The 12,676-nt window shown below is 47.7% G+C and overlaps 1 protein-coding gene across 2 annotated transcripts in view; it reads left to right on the forward strand.

The window, feature by feature from the left end:
• LOC123774478 (probable serine/threonine-protein kinase yakA) overlaps positions 1 to 12,676 on the forward strand; it is a 139,485-nt gene continuing 126,809 nt past the window's right edge. The window contains exon 1 of one of the 2 annotated variants that reach the window (XM_069306308.1): positions 1 to 1,028. The gene's annotated coding sequence lies outside the window, so the exon portion shown is untranslated. The remainder of the gene's footprint in view (positions 1,029 to 12,676) is intronic. The other variant, XM_045768848.2, reaches the window with a different exon arrangement.

Consider the following 12,676-nt stretch of genomic DNA (forward strand, 5'->3'; position numbering starts at 1 on the left):
TCACCACAGGAGAGTTTCCCCACAGATGGCACCACAACCTAGCGTGTCTGCCCGTGTTAACATGGGTCGCCACAGGAGAGTTTCCCCACAGATGGCACCACGACCTAGCGTGTCTGCCCGTGTTAACATGGGTCACCACAGGAGAGTTTCCCCACAGATGGCACCACGACCTAGCGTGTCTGCCCGTGTTAACATGGGTCACCACAGGAGAGTTTCCCCACAGATGGCACCACCGACCTAGCGTGTCTGCCCGTGTTAACATGGGTCACCACAGGAGTTTCCCCACAGATGGCACCACGACCTAGCGTGTCTGCCCGTGTTAACATGGGTCACCACAGGAGAGTTTCCCCACAGATGGCACCACGACCTAGCGTGTCTGCCCGTGTTAACATGGGTCACCACAGGAGAGTTTCCCCACAGATGGCACCACGACCTAGCGTGTCTGCCCGTGTTAACATGGGTCGCCACAGGAGAGTTTCCCCACAGATGGCACCACCGACCTAGCGTGTCTGCCCGTGTTAACATGGGTCACCACAGGAGAGTTTCCCCACAGATGGCACCACGACCTAGCGTGTCTGCCCGTGTTAACATGGGTCACCACAGGAGAGTTTCCCCACAGATGGCACCACGACCTAGCGTGTCTGCCCGTGTTAACATGGGTCACCACAGGAGAGTTTCCCCACAGATGGCACCACCGACCTAGCAGACGACACGTTCGTCCGGATCCATGGCTGTGGCTTTGCCTACCCATGTTTTCTTTCAACAGTACTCTTTACATTTTAAATAATCACTTTTTGTTGATATAGTAAAGGTGAAGTGTTACCCGGGTGTGGGTGGGTAGGCAGAAAACTGATGGCAAGTATGTGGCGCAGAATGAAAATTAGATATGACGTAATACACGAACACCACTGGGATTTATTTACGTCTGCTTGGCATAAAAGGTAGTGACTGGCATAGTAGACTAAATGACTGGTTGCTGAAACCTCTAATTCAACGCCTGCTGCTCATCTACCCTAGTCATCAACCTGGTAAGCTTCAAAATTCGATGAAATGTTCCTATAAGGGAAGTAAATGGTATCTTATGAATAAGGGAATGTGTATTGGTGTGGTCAATGTTGGTTGGTGTGAAGGGCCTGGCACTGTGACCCTCCACAGGTGACAGCAGGTAGTTTATTGTCCACCTCGGCAGTGGTGGTCTGTGTCAAGGCCGGTGAGCGGTAGGGAGGTGGGCACTTATCATACAACAGACATGTTCCTCACATAAGTTGACAGAGAGAAGTAGTGGTCACTCCTTTGTCATGATGTTTTGGACTGTATCCTGTATCATAGTGGTTAGGACACTTGGCATGCAACAGATTGCACCTGAGTTCAATTCCCGGGCAAGATGAGGCATTAGAACACGTTTTCTTATGCCTAATACCTCTGATCACCCAGCAGTAATTCGGTACCTGCTAATTAGGCAACTGTTATTGGTTGTATCATGGGGAGGGTCGGTCATTGGCCTTTAGGGACCTTGATAAGCCTAAAAATCTTTGTTGCTGATAATGGGAAACATTAAACATTTTAGTGTTTTGATTTATGGTTGCTACATCATCTTCTTGAGGTTATCTTGAGATGATTTCGGAGCTTTTTTAGTGTCCCTGCGGCCCGGTCCTCGACCAGGCCTCCACCCCCAGGAAGCAGCCCGTGACAGCTGACTAACACCCAGGTACCTATTTTACTGCTAGGTAACAGGGGCATAGGGTGAAAGAAACTCTGCCCATTGTTTCTCGCCGGTGCCTGGGATCGAACCCAGGACCACAGGATCACAAGTCCAGCATGCTGTCCGCTCGGCCGACCGGCTCCCCACATACTGAAATGTTTTAGAAAAATGTTTAATTTGTGAGCTCCTTATCATGCCTTTTTTTCATAAACCAGAGATGTAGCAGTACATACTGGTAAGGTTATAGGTTATGAGAGCCACTTCGTCATTTCATATTTTGAGTCATGATATCACACAGATGTTAATAAAAGCTTTCCATGCTGTTTTGGGAAGCAATTGGAGAAAGTTTATCCTACTTCAGGAGTTCCAGTAACACTTGTGGTGAACACACTATGAACAAAATGATATTAACCTCGACACATTAATGAATGTTAGTATCTTTTGTCACTGAAAGGCATAAAATGTTTTGTACAACCTGTGCTTTAAAATAACCTAAGTAATAATAATAATAATAATATATAATAATAATAATAATAATGTTTATTCAGGTAAAAGTACATATATTCAAAATGAGTTACAAACAATGTTGGATATCTAGAGCTAGTACATACTATGCCTAAAGCCACTGTTACGCACAGCGTTTTGGGCAAGATGTGGGAAAAACACTTAGACTTAAACGGCTCTTGATCACATCTGGACCAACATAACCTCTCCATTTACTTCAGGGATAATCATCGATAGCACTACAGACCATTACCCCACATTTCTCCTAACCAACATTAACAAACCACCTCTAGATACAAGGAAGATAAGCTTTAGGCTGTACAATGAAACTTCTATAGGCAATTTTATAGCTGCTGCTGCTAATATCAACTGGGAATCTGAATTAGGGAACATAGGGGACATCAACCTAGCAGTGCAATCATTTCTTCAAAAAACTCTCAGCCTTTATAACACCCACTGGCCTATGCTAAAGAAACAAGTCACAACTAAAAGGCTAAACAATCCTTGGCTTACAAAGGGGATACTTAAATCCATTAATAAAAAACATGACCTCGAGAAGAAGTATAGGTTAGGAATCGTCTCCAAAGAATTCTCAAAGAATTACTCATCATTGCTATCTAAAATAATTAGGAGAGCCAAAATTAAATACTACGAAGACAAATTTACCCACGCAAAGGGCAATATTAAGAAAACATGGAGCACAATTTCTCAAATATTGGGATCAAAGAAGATTATAAATAATAATCCAAGACTCCTATCAAATAATGATGGTCTGCTTTCAGCCTCTGACACTGCTCTTGAGTTCAATAGGTTCTTCTCTTCCATTGGGTCATCCCTTACAAGTGATATTCCATCGTCCAGTGCTAATATTCAGGACTATCTTACAGGAAACTATCCACAGTCTCTGTACCTAATGCCTACTAATTCTACTGATGTTACTGACATAATCCTTCCCCTTAAAACCAAGTCTAGTGCCCTTGAGGAGACACCAACTCTTATTTACAAAAAAGCCTCCAGATTTTTAGCTCCTGCTATTGCATTGCTCTTCAACAAGTCACTTGAACTCCAAACCTTTCCAGATATTCTAAAAAAAAGCGAGAGTAATCCCTGTCCACAAATGTGGTGATCCCACTGATGTTAACAATTTCAGACCTATATCAATTCTGCCAAACTTATCACAAATATTTGAAAAACTAATCTATAAGCAGCTTTACTCTTATCTAGCCAAACTCAATATACTTTGCTCCTGTCAATATGGCTTCAGACCCAAAAAAAGCACTAACGATGCACTTATTAGTATGATTAATTTGATACATGCAGCTCTTGATAAAAATGAGTTACCTGTTGGGTTATTTGTAGACCTGCGTAAGGCTTTTGACACTGTTAACCACCAAAACCTTCTTAAATTATAACATTATGGAGTCAGAGGTCACTCCCTGCAGTACATTAAGTCTTACCTTACTGACAGGCTCCAGTATGTTTCTGTGAATAATTCAATTTCTCCCACCCTACCTATCAACATTGGTGTTCCCCAGGGCAGCATACTTGGCCCTCTCCTCTTTCTCATCTACGTTAATGACTTTCCAAATGCCTCCCAACATCTCAAACCAACTCTATTTGCTGACGATACGACCTTCATTTACTCCAGTCCTGACCCCCTTGCTCTAAATGTCACAGTGAATACTGAGCTAAATAAAGTCCATCACTGGCTAACTGCCAACAAACTCACCCTCAATATTGACAAAACTTTCTATATTTTGTTTGGCAATAAATCCTCAAATCAAATAAATCTCAGGATTAACAATACCCAAATTTGTAACAAAGTAGATGGCAAATTCCTTGGCGTTCTCGTTGACCACAAGCTGAATTTCCAGGGACAGATTCTAAATACCTGTATATAAAAAAAAGTTTCTAAAATTGTTGGCGTTCTTTCTAAGATCAGATATTATGTACCTCGCCCTGCCCTGGCGACACACTATTATTCTCTTATCTATCCTTATCTCAACTATGTTATTTGTGCTTGGGGTTCTACTACCCAAAATCATTTATGTCCTCTAATTACTCAACAGAAAGCTGCTATTAGGACAATATTTCACTCTGGCCCGAGACATCACTCATTGATCCCTTACTCAAATCTCTGCATATGTTAGATATTAAGTCCCTGCACATCCTCTCATGTGTATTATATATTTATAAGATGCTGAACTGTAAGTCCTCCTTAAAAGCTTCCTAGAAGGTCGTAACAGATCCCATGAGCACCACACCAGAAACAAGTACCTATTTGATATTCCAAGAGTACGACTTAGTCAAACTAGAAATGCTTTACAAATCAAAGGACCTCGAATGTGGAATGATCTTCCCAATTATGTTAAAGACTGTACCTCTCCCAACCAGTTTAAGATAAAAACTAAGTACTACCTAATTAACTCAATGTAACCTACCTCACCCCCAAAATGTCAACCCATGTCTTCTATTTTAAACAGTGCTGTTTTGTTGACCAAATTGTATTTTTGTTTTTTTCTGCCATGTTTCCTCCCCCCCCCTTTTTTCCATTCTTTTCTTATTTTTTCTCAACACAATTTATACTTTAATCTCAATTAGTATTAAGTTTTAGTCTTAGTGTTTTTCCTGCTCGAAACGCTTTGTGTAATAGTGGCTTTAGGCATTGTATGTACTAGCTCTATCTATAAATCCATCAACTTTTGTATCTTACCTTGTATGTATGTACCTTACTTGAATAAAAATTTATTTATTTATTTATAAACTTAAAACTAATTGAGATCAAAAACATAAATTGAATTTAAAAAGGGGGTAAAAAAGAATGATAATAATTGCATGTTGGATGAAATAGCAGAAATTACAACAGAACAGCAGAAGTAATTCTAACTAAATAAACAGAAGACTACAATTTTCTTTAAAGTTTATACATGGCAAATACGTATCTGCTTGCTTGCCAGGAATCTGGTTCTTTCCCAGTTGGCCGGGTTCGGGTTCCTGGTAAATTGGCGGAAATTCCAGTTAGTTCCATCCCAGGTTCAGCATTAGCTGGGATTCTTGGACTGCATCCATTTCTTTCCCTCCTGCAGCTTTGATCCAGCTGCAGTCCTTTTTTTTGGCTGTTTCTGAGGGGGTCCCATGTAACTGGGCAGTTGCTCAAGTAGCTGTGAGGGAGCTTGAATTTTGCTCTTCTGGTATTTTTGTTGGGCAGGATTTGGCTTTGGAGGCTGTTCTCGTATCTTTGGAGCCGCCTCTTTCCCCGTGTTCACGATCGTTGGGTTCACACCCCGGTGTCCTTGAGCCGGTTGCTGCGTCGCCGACTTCCTCTTCAGGTTTTTTTTGGAGTTCAGTGCCATGGCGCTTTCCCCGTCCCTCGCTCGATGTGTTCATGGACGCCTCATCTCTGGGTTGGGATTTTGTGACCATGGCTCACCAGTCCGGCCAGGGGCATTGGGGGCCCCTCCTTCTCTCGGGCTTACAGCACAGTTCGGGAATTTGTGGCTGTGTGACATGAGCTGCGCCAGATTCGGCTTCCTCGGGGCTCTCTAATCCAGCTCCATTCATCCTCAGGGTTCTTTGATCCTGCTTCATTCAGACTGCTCCCCCATGGTTTATTGTCTCAATTGTGGGAGGGGGGTATCTTCGGTCCGTGGCTCTTTGGGGCTGGTCGCTTCGGGTAGCTCCTCTGCTGAGTTCTTGGGGTTTAGCTCTCTATGCTGAAACATACTTCGCCTTGAGTCCTGCGGAGCTGCCACCTCTGGGTTAGTTCCTGTTTCTCCTTCTCTGTTGGCTTCAGGGAGCCAACTGGGCTACCCCAAAAAAACAGCATTGAATGTAATGAAATGACATTTTCTGGGTGAAGCTCCTGAGGCTTCCTTACACCCTCCCTCCCTCCAATTGGTGGATTTTTGCATATGGCTTCTCTTGAGGTTATCTTGAGTTGATTTCGGGGCTTTAGTGTCCCCGCAGCCCGGTCCTCGACCAGGCCTCCACTCCCAGGAAGCAGCCTGTGACAGCTGACTAACTCTCGGGTACCTATTTTTACTGCTAGGTAACAGGGGCATAGGGTGAAAGAAACTCTGCCCATCCCGAGACCACAGGATCACGTGTCCAGCGTGCTGTCCGTTCGGCCGGCCGGCCCCTTAGAACTAAGGTGGTGTACGGCCGTCTCACCTGAGCTGGCTCCCACCCCGCCATGTTGGGGGGTTACGCTAACGAGCGAGAGTATCGGTTGCGTGCAGATTTGCTAGTTTCTATTATTTTCTTTTCTTTAGGCTGGAGTTTGTTCGTTTTTCTGGCTGTAGGTAGCAATTTTTCCGGCTAGTTGTTTGTTTTGCTTCACCTATCTTTCTGGGTGCCCACCCTGGTCGATAGCAGAATATAACAATATTTTAAATGTAAAGTGCTCATGTGCCATTGCTCCCTGCACCTCTCTGAGGGGACCAAGTTCTGGCTCATGGTTCCTGGTAGGCTGAGAACTCCTGTGATTGATGATCCCAAACTAATATAACACATATCAGTTTGGATGGTATTATAAATTTACGAACTGTTATGGGGGGTCTAGAGTATTATGGAGAAGGGCCAGCAGTTAGAATCAAGATGTATCAGTTAGTGGCACAAATAGGCCCGGCCCCCAAGGAACATAGGTTCCTGTTTATGCTTTAAGGTTTTAGAACAGATCTGTCGTCTGGGATACAATCATCTACGCCACTACAATGGGAGTATGGGATACATCTCAAAAACTAACTTATTTATTAAACCCTCTTAACAACCCCCCATATACATTAAATAACAATAACAATACTTTACCATACTATCTTACTTTAAAAGCCTTGGTCCACTTAGGCAGGATACAAGGTTTTACAATTAGGGCAAGCTAGGATAAAGTCTACTAGTGAAGAACTTGAAAGCTTGAGGCAGCTTGGGGTAGTAAGCCCACATGGTACACTAACACAACACTTCGGGATACCCAAAACACTGGCTTATACTACACAATATCTACACCAATCTCCTGCAAGCTGAGCAGTAGCACGGTTACACATAAAGGTACTTAACTGTGTAGTTACAGGAACTTAAGGTAAGGGAAAGGGAGGAGGAAGAGGAGAATCAAGGCAGAGCCCCCACAGGAAGATCTTTACACCACACAGTCTGAACAGAGAAGAAGGAGCCAGCGGCCAGTCCCGAGCTACCGAATTGTTGTTGTGGTTGCCGGGAAGAGCCTAATTGATCGTGCAGCTTATACACATTACAAATCTTCACCGACGTACAGTACTGTTTAATTTTACTCGTTTTAAGGATAGTTAATAATTACTTCACTGTTATACTTAATCAACAACAAGCTCAAGCGTCTGAATGCTCTGTGCGAACAAGATTCGTCTTACGTCTGGCAAGGAAGATAGGAACGCGCATCGACAAGCGCACCAAATAATGTAAAGTAAATTATTTTAGAGCTCAATTTGACCTCTGGTTTTCACTGAGGAACCCAGGGTCGTAACAGATGGCTTTAAGGAGCCTCCGGGGCTTCGCCCAGAAAAAGGCGTTTCATTACATTCAATGCTGGTTTTCTGTAGAGAGCCCCTTTGGCTTCCTGGAGCTATACCAGGCTGATGTGTATACTGTATATTAGACTGTGGTGACAGTCAATCGATGGAGTTCTAGCCTACCAGGGACCACGAGCCAGAACCTGGCCCCCTCAGAGGCACGAGGAGTAATGGCCTATAGACACCCCCATGTAGTTGGAAGCAATCTGTCTGCCATCTACCAGGTCAGGTACCCAGAAAAGTAGGAATCCCAAAACAAACTACAGCTGGTTAAAAATTGAAAACCGAAAGCCGAACGAGAAAGCAGAACTCCCCAATCAGAAAGCAGGTATTACGTCACCACAGCTGTGCAACTCCCCCTCTCCCCGGGAGGGGGAAGGGGGCCCCAGATGTTCTGCGCCGGCTACCCAACCCCAGTTCTGAGGCTGTTGTGTTGAGTGGCAGTCGATCGACTCTGGCTACATCCTTTGAGCAGTGCTGTGCCTTAGTGTTCTGCTGTGTCGTGGTGTGCAAGCCAGATATAATTCATGAAGTACTGGGGCTGCATGTGCTTAGGGTCACCTTCCCTAGGTACCCTTTAAGTACTGCCCTTGTAGTTTGGGGTTACCTTTCTCAAACTGTTTAGGGACTATCTCCGCAAGGTTCGTTTGCTGCTCTGTGATTGCCTGCCCTTGGGGTCAGCTGGCTTTTGTTTGTTTGGTAGTTCTGGGATAACTAGTTAGCAATACCTTGCCTGGCCTTCTCTAAACGGTCAGCCTAAGGTCCCTGGAAACCCTATTAGGTCTCATTGGTTCAGTGGATGTGTCCTCGGAGTCCTGTCTCGCTTTGTGCGAGTTTGAAGATTGCTCTGTCCCCTTGTCTCAGGGTGACACTCAACGTCGTTGCCTCCACCATGGTTCCTGTTGGGACAATGACACCTTCGACCCAACGTCTTGAAAGTGGTGTTCCTCGCTTTTACTCCAGTTCATCCAGTCCTCTGATACTGATATTCGGGTGCAGGCAGCTTCCACGTTGCATGTGAGGTTTAGGTTGCTGCAACGCGCTAGGTTGTTGCCTTTCCGGATGCCCCGCAGCTGCTCCTCTTGGGTTAATAGGGACCCAGACTTGGGGCGTTAGTCGCCTCGACTTTGGTTTCGTCCGTGCCCCCTTGAATTTCCCTGCTGTAGTTCATCCTGTTTCCCTCCTCCTCGCCCCTCTGCTCCTGGCTCCCAAACATCTGAGGGTTATGGAGTCGGGGCAGGTCTGTCTTGGTGGTTAGACTCTGGTGGCTTCAGGGACGGCCCCTTTCGAATAGGCGGCGGAGGCATTCGAGCGTGTTCCTCCTGCCAGGGTTTTCGGGTTGCGCCAGCGGACTTCCTTCTTCCCTGCTTTTCCGGTGGACTGTACCTTTTCTCCAGAGGCAAAGGGTTTGGAGGACGACTCTGCCCCGGGTCCTGACATGGAGGATCCTGGGGGTTGGGGATGAGATGACTTGGGGGGTTTGGGTACCATTTGACCCACCTTGGGTGTTGGTACCCACGGCATGGGGCTTGTTGTTACAGAGGGGAAGGGGTTTTCCTATCCCCCCTCCCTGTACTAGTTTGATATGGGTTCTGCTCCTCTCCGGATTCCCTTGGGTTCCTCAATTCCCTCCTTCTGGAGGTTTTCGGCTTTCCCGCATCCCGTCGAGGGAAGTGCGGGAGGCTCTTGTGGCTTACCACCTGCGAGACCCGGATTATGCCTCAATAATGGGCCCTTCTTCTTCTGTGTTTGGCTCCTCTTTTCCTTACCAGGTGCGTTACAATATGCCGGAGTCTTCCTGGCTGGCAGACTGCCCTTTCTTTTCATTGGGGGCGTGGCATGCATTCTGTCGGACGCGCATGCTTGACTGGTGGGAGTTGACTATAATCGTTCAGGTTTACCTGGGGAAGGGGGGTGAGTTGGAGCACTTCAATGCGTGCTTGTTCGCCTGTGCTTCCTCATGATGTGGGCCAGGTGCATCTTCATGTGCAAGTTCCCTCCCTTTCGGCATCCCTGGTAACTGAGGAGTTGCGTGCCTGTGGGCATTTGGCTTTGTTCTTGCTCTTCTTTTCCCCTGCTCGAGCTGTCTTCAAACTGGCTTGAGGAGGATATAGAGGTTATCTTGAGATTATCTTGAGATGATTTTGGGGCTTTAGTGTCCCCGCGGCCCGGTCCTCGACCAGGCCTCCACCCCCAGGAAGCAGCCTGTGACAGCTGACTAACACCCAGGTACCTATTTTACTGCTAGGTAACAGGGGCATAGGGTGGAAGAAACTGCCCATTGTTTCTCGCCGGCGCCCGGGATCGAACCCAGGACCACAGGATCACAAGTCCAGCGTGCTGTCCGCTCAACTGACCGGCTCCCCTGACGAACTCTTTACCCAGAACCCAGAGGAGCTGGGTTCCGGGCCAGTGTCCGATGCGCTTCCCTCGGTGGCTTGGGCGTCGGCTGCCTTGAAGTTGTTTGTGGCAATTCTGAAGGAAGCGGTGTCTGTTCTTTGCTTCTTGCTTCGCGTGCTGACAGGCGGTGCTCGTCCACTCTTTGGAATCTGCTTGGGCCCTGGCCCTTCGATTTTCATCACTCTTTTTGTCTGCTGCTGCTTGCAGAGTCTGTGGTGGTGCATTTTCTGCCTGCAGCTTCGTCTAGTTGCTGGCCTGTGTTGGACTTGGTGGTTCTCTGGGGGGGGGGGGGGGCTGTGGGGGTTCTGCCCGGAAGGGTCATGCCAGAGCTCAGGGTTTCTTTGGTTGTTGTAATCCAGTAGTGCCAGATTTGGGGCCGGCCCCTCCTGCAGAGCTGTCGGTGTCTGGTCGGTGCAGTGCTTGCTCTGAGTATCGGTCGGGCTCTTGAAAGGGTCGTCGGCCCTTTCGCAAATCGATGGGATGGGGGGGGGGAAGGAGGCTCGCGCTGTTTGCTAACACCTGGTCCCAAGATTTGTGGGCGTTTCTGGTCATTTCCTTGAGCCTGCTCTGATGTTGGGTGGCTCCTCCTTCAGGGGGTTCAGGGCTGGCAGGGCAGGCCTTTTTCCCTGCGCTCTGTTGGATCATCCTGGAGTGGGTACGCTTAGGCGTGGTCGAAACAACGGCATCCCTCAGGTGGGTTTGGGTTTCAAGCCTGTTTCCTGTTCCGAAATGGACTGTTTCCGAAATGGACGGAAAAGATCTGAGGTTCATTCTGGACTTGTCCCATCTGAACTCCTGGGTCTTTTGCCCCTCCTTTCAGATGACCACTGTCCCAGGTTCGGCTGCTTTTGGAACCGGGCGCTTGGATGTTGTCCCTGGACCTCCATGTATTGGCACGTCCTGATTCATCTGGGTTTCAGGGCCTTGCTCAGTTTTGTCGTGTGGCGGCAGACTTACAGCTTTCATTGCCTTCCATTCAGTTTGAATCTGGCTCCTCGCTTTTTAACATGCCTTACCTGGGTCGTGGTGACCCGTTTGCATCTGTTAAAGGTTTGAGTTGTGGCTTACCTCGACGACTGGCTGGTCTGGGCTTACAGCCGGTCTGCGTGTCTGCTCACGAGGGATTTGGTTCTTTCCCAGCTCGCCGGGTTCGGGTTCTTGGTGAACTGGAGGAAGTCCCATCTGGTTCCCTCACAGGTTCGGACTTGGCTGGGTCTTGCGTGGGTCTCTTGGACCGCTTCCTTGTTTCTCCCTCCAGCGGCGTTGCTACGGCTGCAGTCAGCTGTTTTAGGAGGGCACCTGAGTCATGCATTGGTTGTTCGAGCAGCTGTGTGGGAGTCTGAACTTCGTCATGCTGGTCTACTTATTGGGTCGAATCTGGCTTTGGCAGTTGTTCTGGAGTTCACGGCGGTGTGGTTTTTGCTTCGGAGGGTTTGTGTTGCCCGCAAATCGATGATTCGGCTTCATTCGGGTTGCTCCCTGGTAGTTCATTGCCTGAACCGAGGGGGTTAGATGTGGTCCTTGGCTCTTTGGGGCTGGTCGCTTCAGGTGACTCGTCTGCTGAGTTCTCGGGGTTTGGCTCTCCTGGCGGTTCATATCCAGGGGGTTTCCAATGGCCTGTCCCGTTTCATTTCCCTGTCCACGGAATGGACGGTCGATGCCGACTCATTCTGTTGGCTGTGCCGGATGTTCGGGCGCCCAGAGGTGGACCTCTTCACGTCGGCCTGGTTGAGGCGTCTTCTGGTATATGTGGCACCCTTCCCCAACTGCTAGGCCGTCATGTTCAATGCCTTTCAGCTGAACTGGACAAGGTGTGGTTACCTGGACCTCTTCCCCCCGGTTCGGTTGTTGCTCCAGGTCCTGGCTCGCTTGGAGACTTACCGGGAAGAGTAGTACTGTTGATCCCTTGGAGGCCAGCCCAGCCTTGGTTTCAGGCGCTGCTTGTTCGGTATCTGAACCTGAGGGTCTTCCCGCTGCTCCTCCTGTTTCAGGGGATCCGGTAAGGTCTGGTACGTGTCTGGTTCGATCTTCTCCTCCGCTCTTCGAGTCTGGTCTATTTGACACGGGTTTATCAATACTTGTATGGTAATCAGGTGGCTTTATTGATGGTGTCCCACCTGCAAGTTTCATCTCGGCGGCAGTATGAAGTTTCCTGGCAGTCCTTTCGGCACTTTTTGTTTCTAAGTAGGTAGTCTTTGATGTCTGATTGGGTTGTTTTGTCCTCTCTCTCTTGGTTGTTTCAGGACCGTCATCTTATGCCAAATACTGTTATCTCGTATCGTGCAGAGTTGCTTCAGTTTGTGTTCGGGGGTGGATGTCACTTCTGCTCCATTCTGCAAGCTTTCTCGGGTGTTGTTTCGCTCATGCGCTGCTTGAGATGTCCTGGTCATTGGACCGGGTGCTCTCTTTTTTGTATCTTCTCCTCGGTTATTGGTGGCCCCTTCGGTTCCGGACTGTTTTTCTAAGGCCCTTTTTTTGTTGGCATTGGCCTCTGGGGGGCGGATTGGGAAGCTTCATGCTCTCCCCCGGCACA

The sequence above is a fragment of the Procambarus clarkii genome, chromosome 1, assembly GCF_040958095.1.
Source record: "Procambarus clarkii isolate CNS0578487 chromosome 1, FALCON_Pclarkii_2.0, whole genome shotgun sequence".
Classification (NCBI taxonomy): domain Eukaryota; kingdom Metazoa; phylum Arthropoda; class Malacostraca; order Decapoda; family Cambaridae; genus Procambarus; species Procambarus clarkii.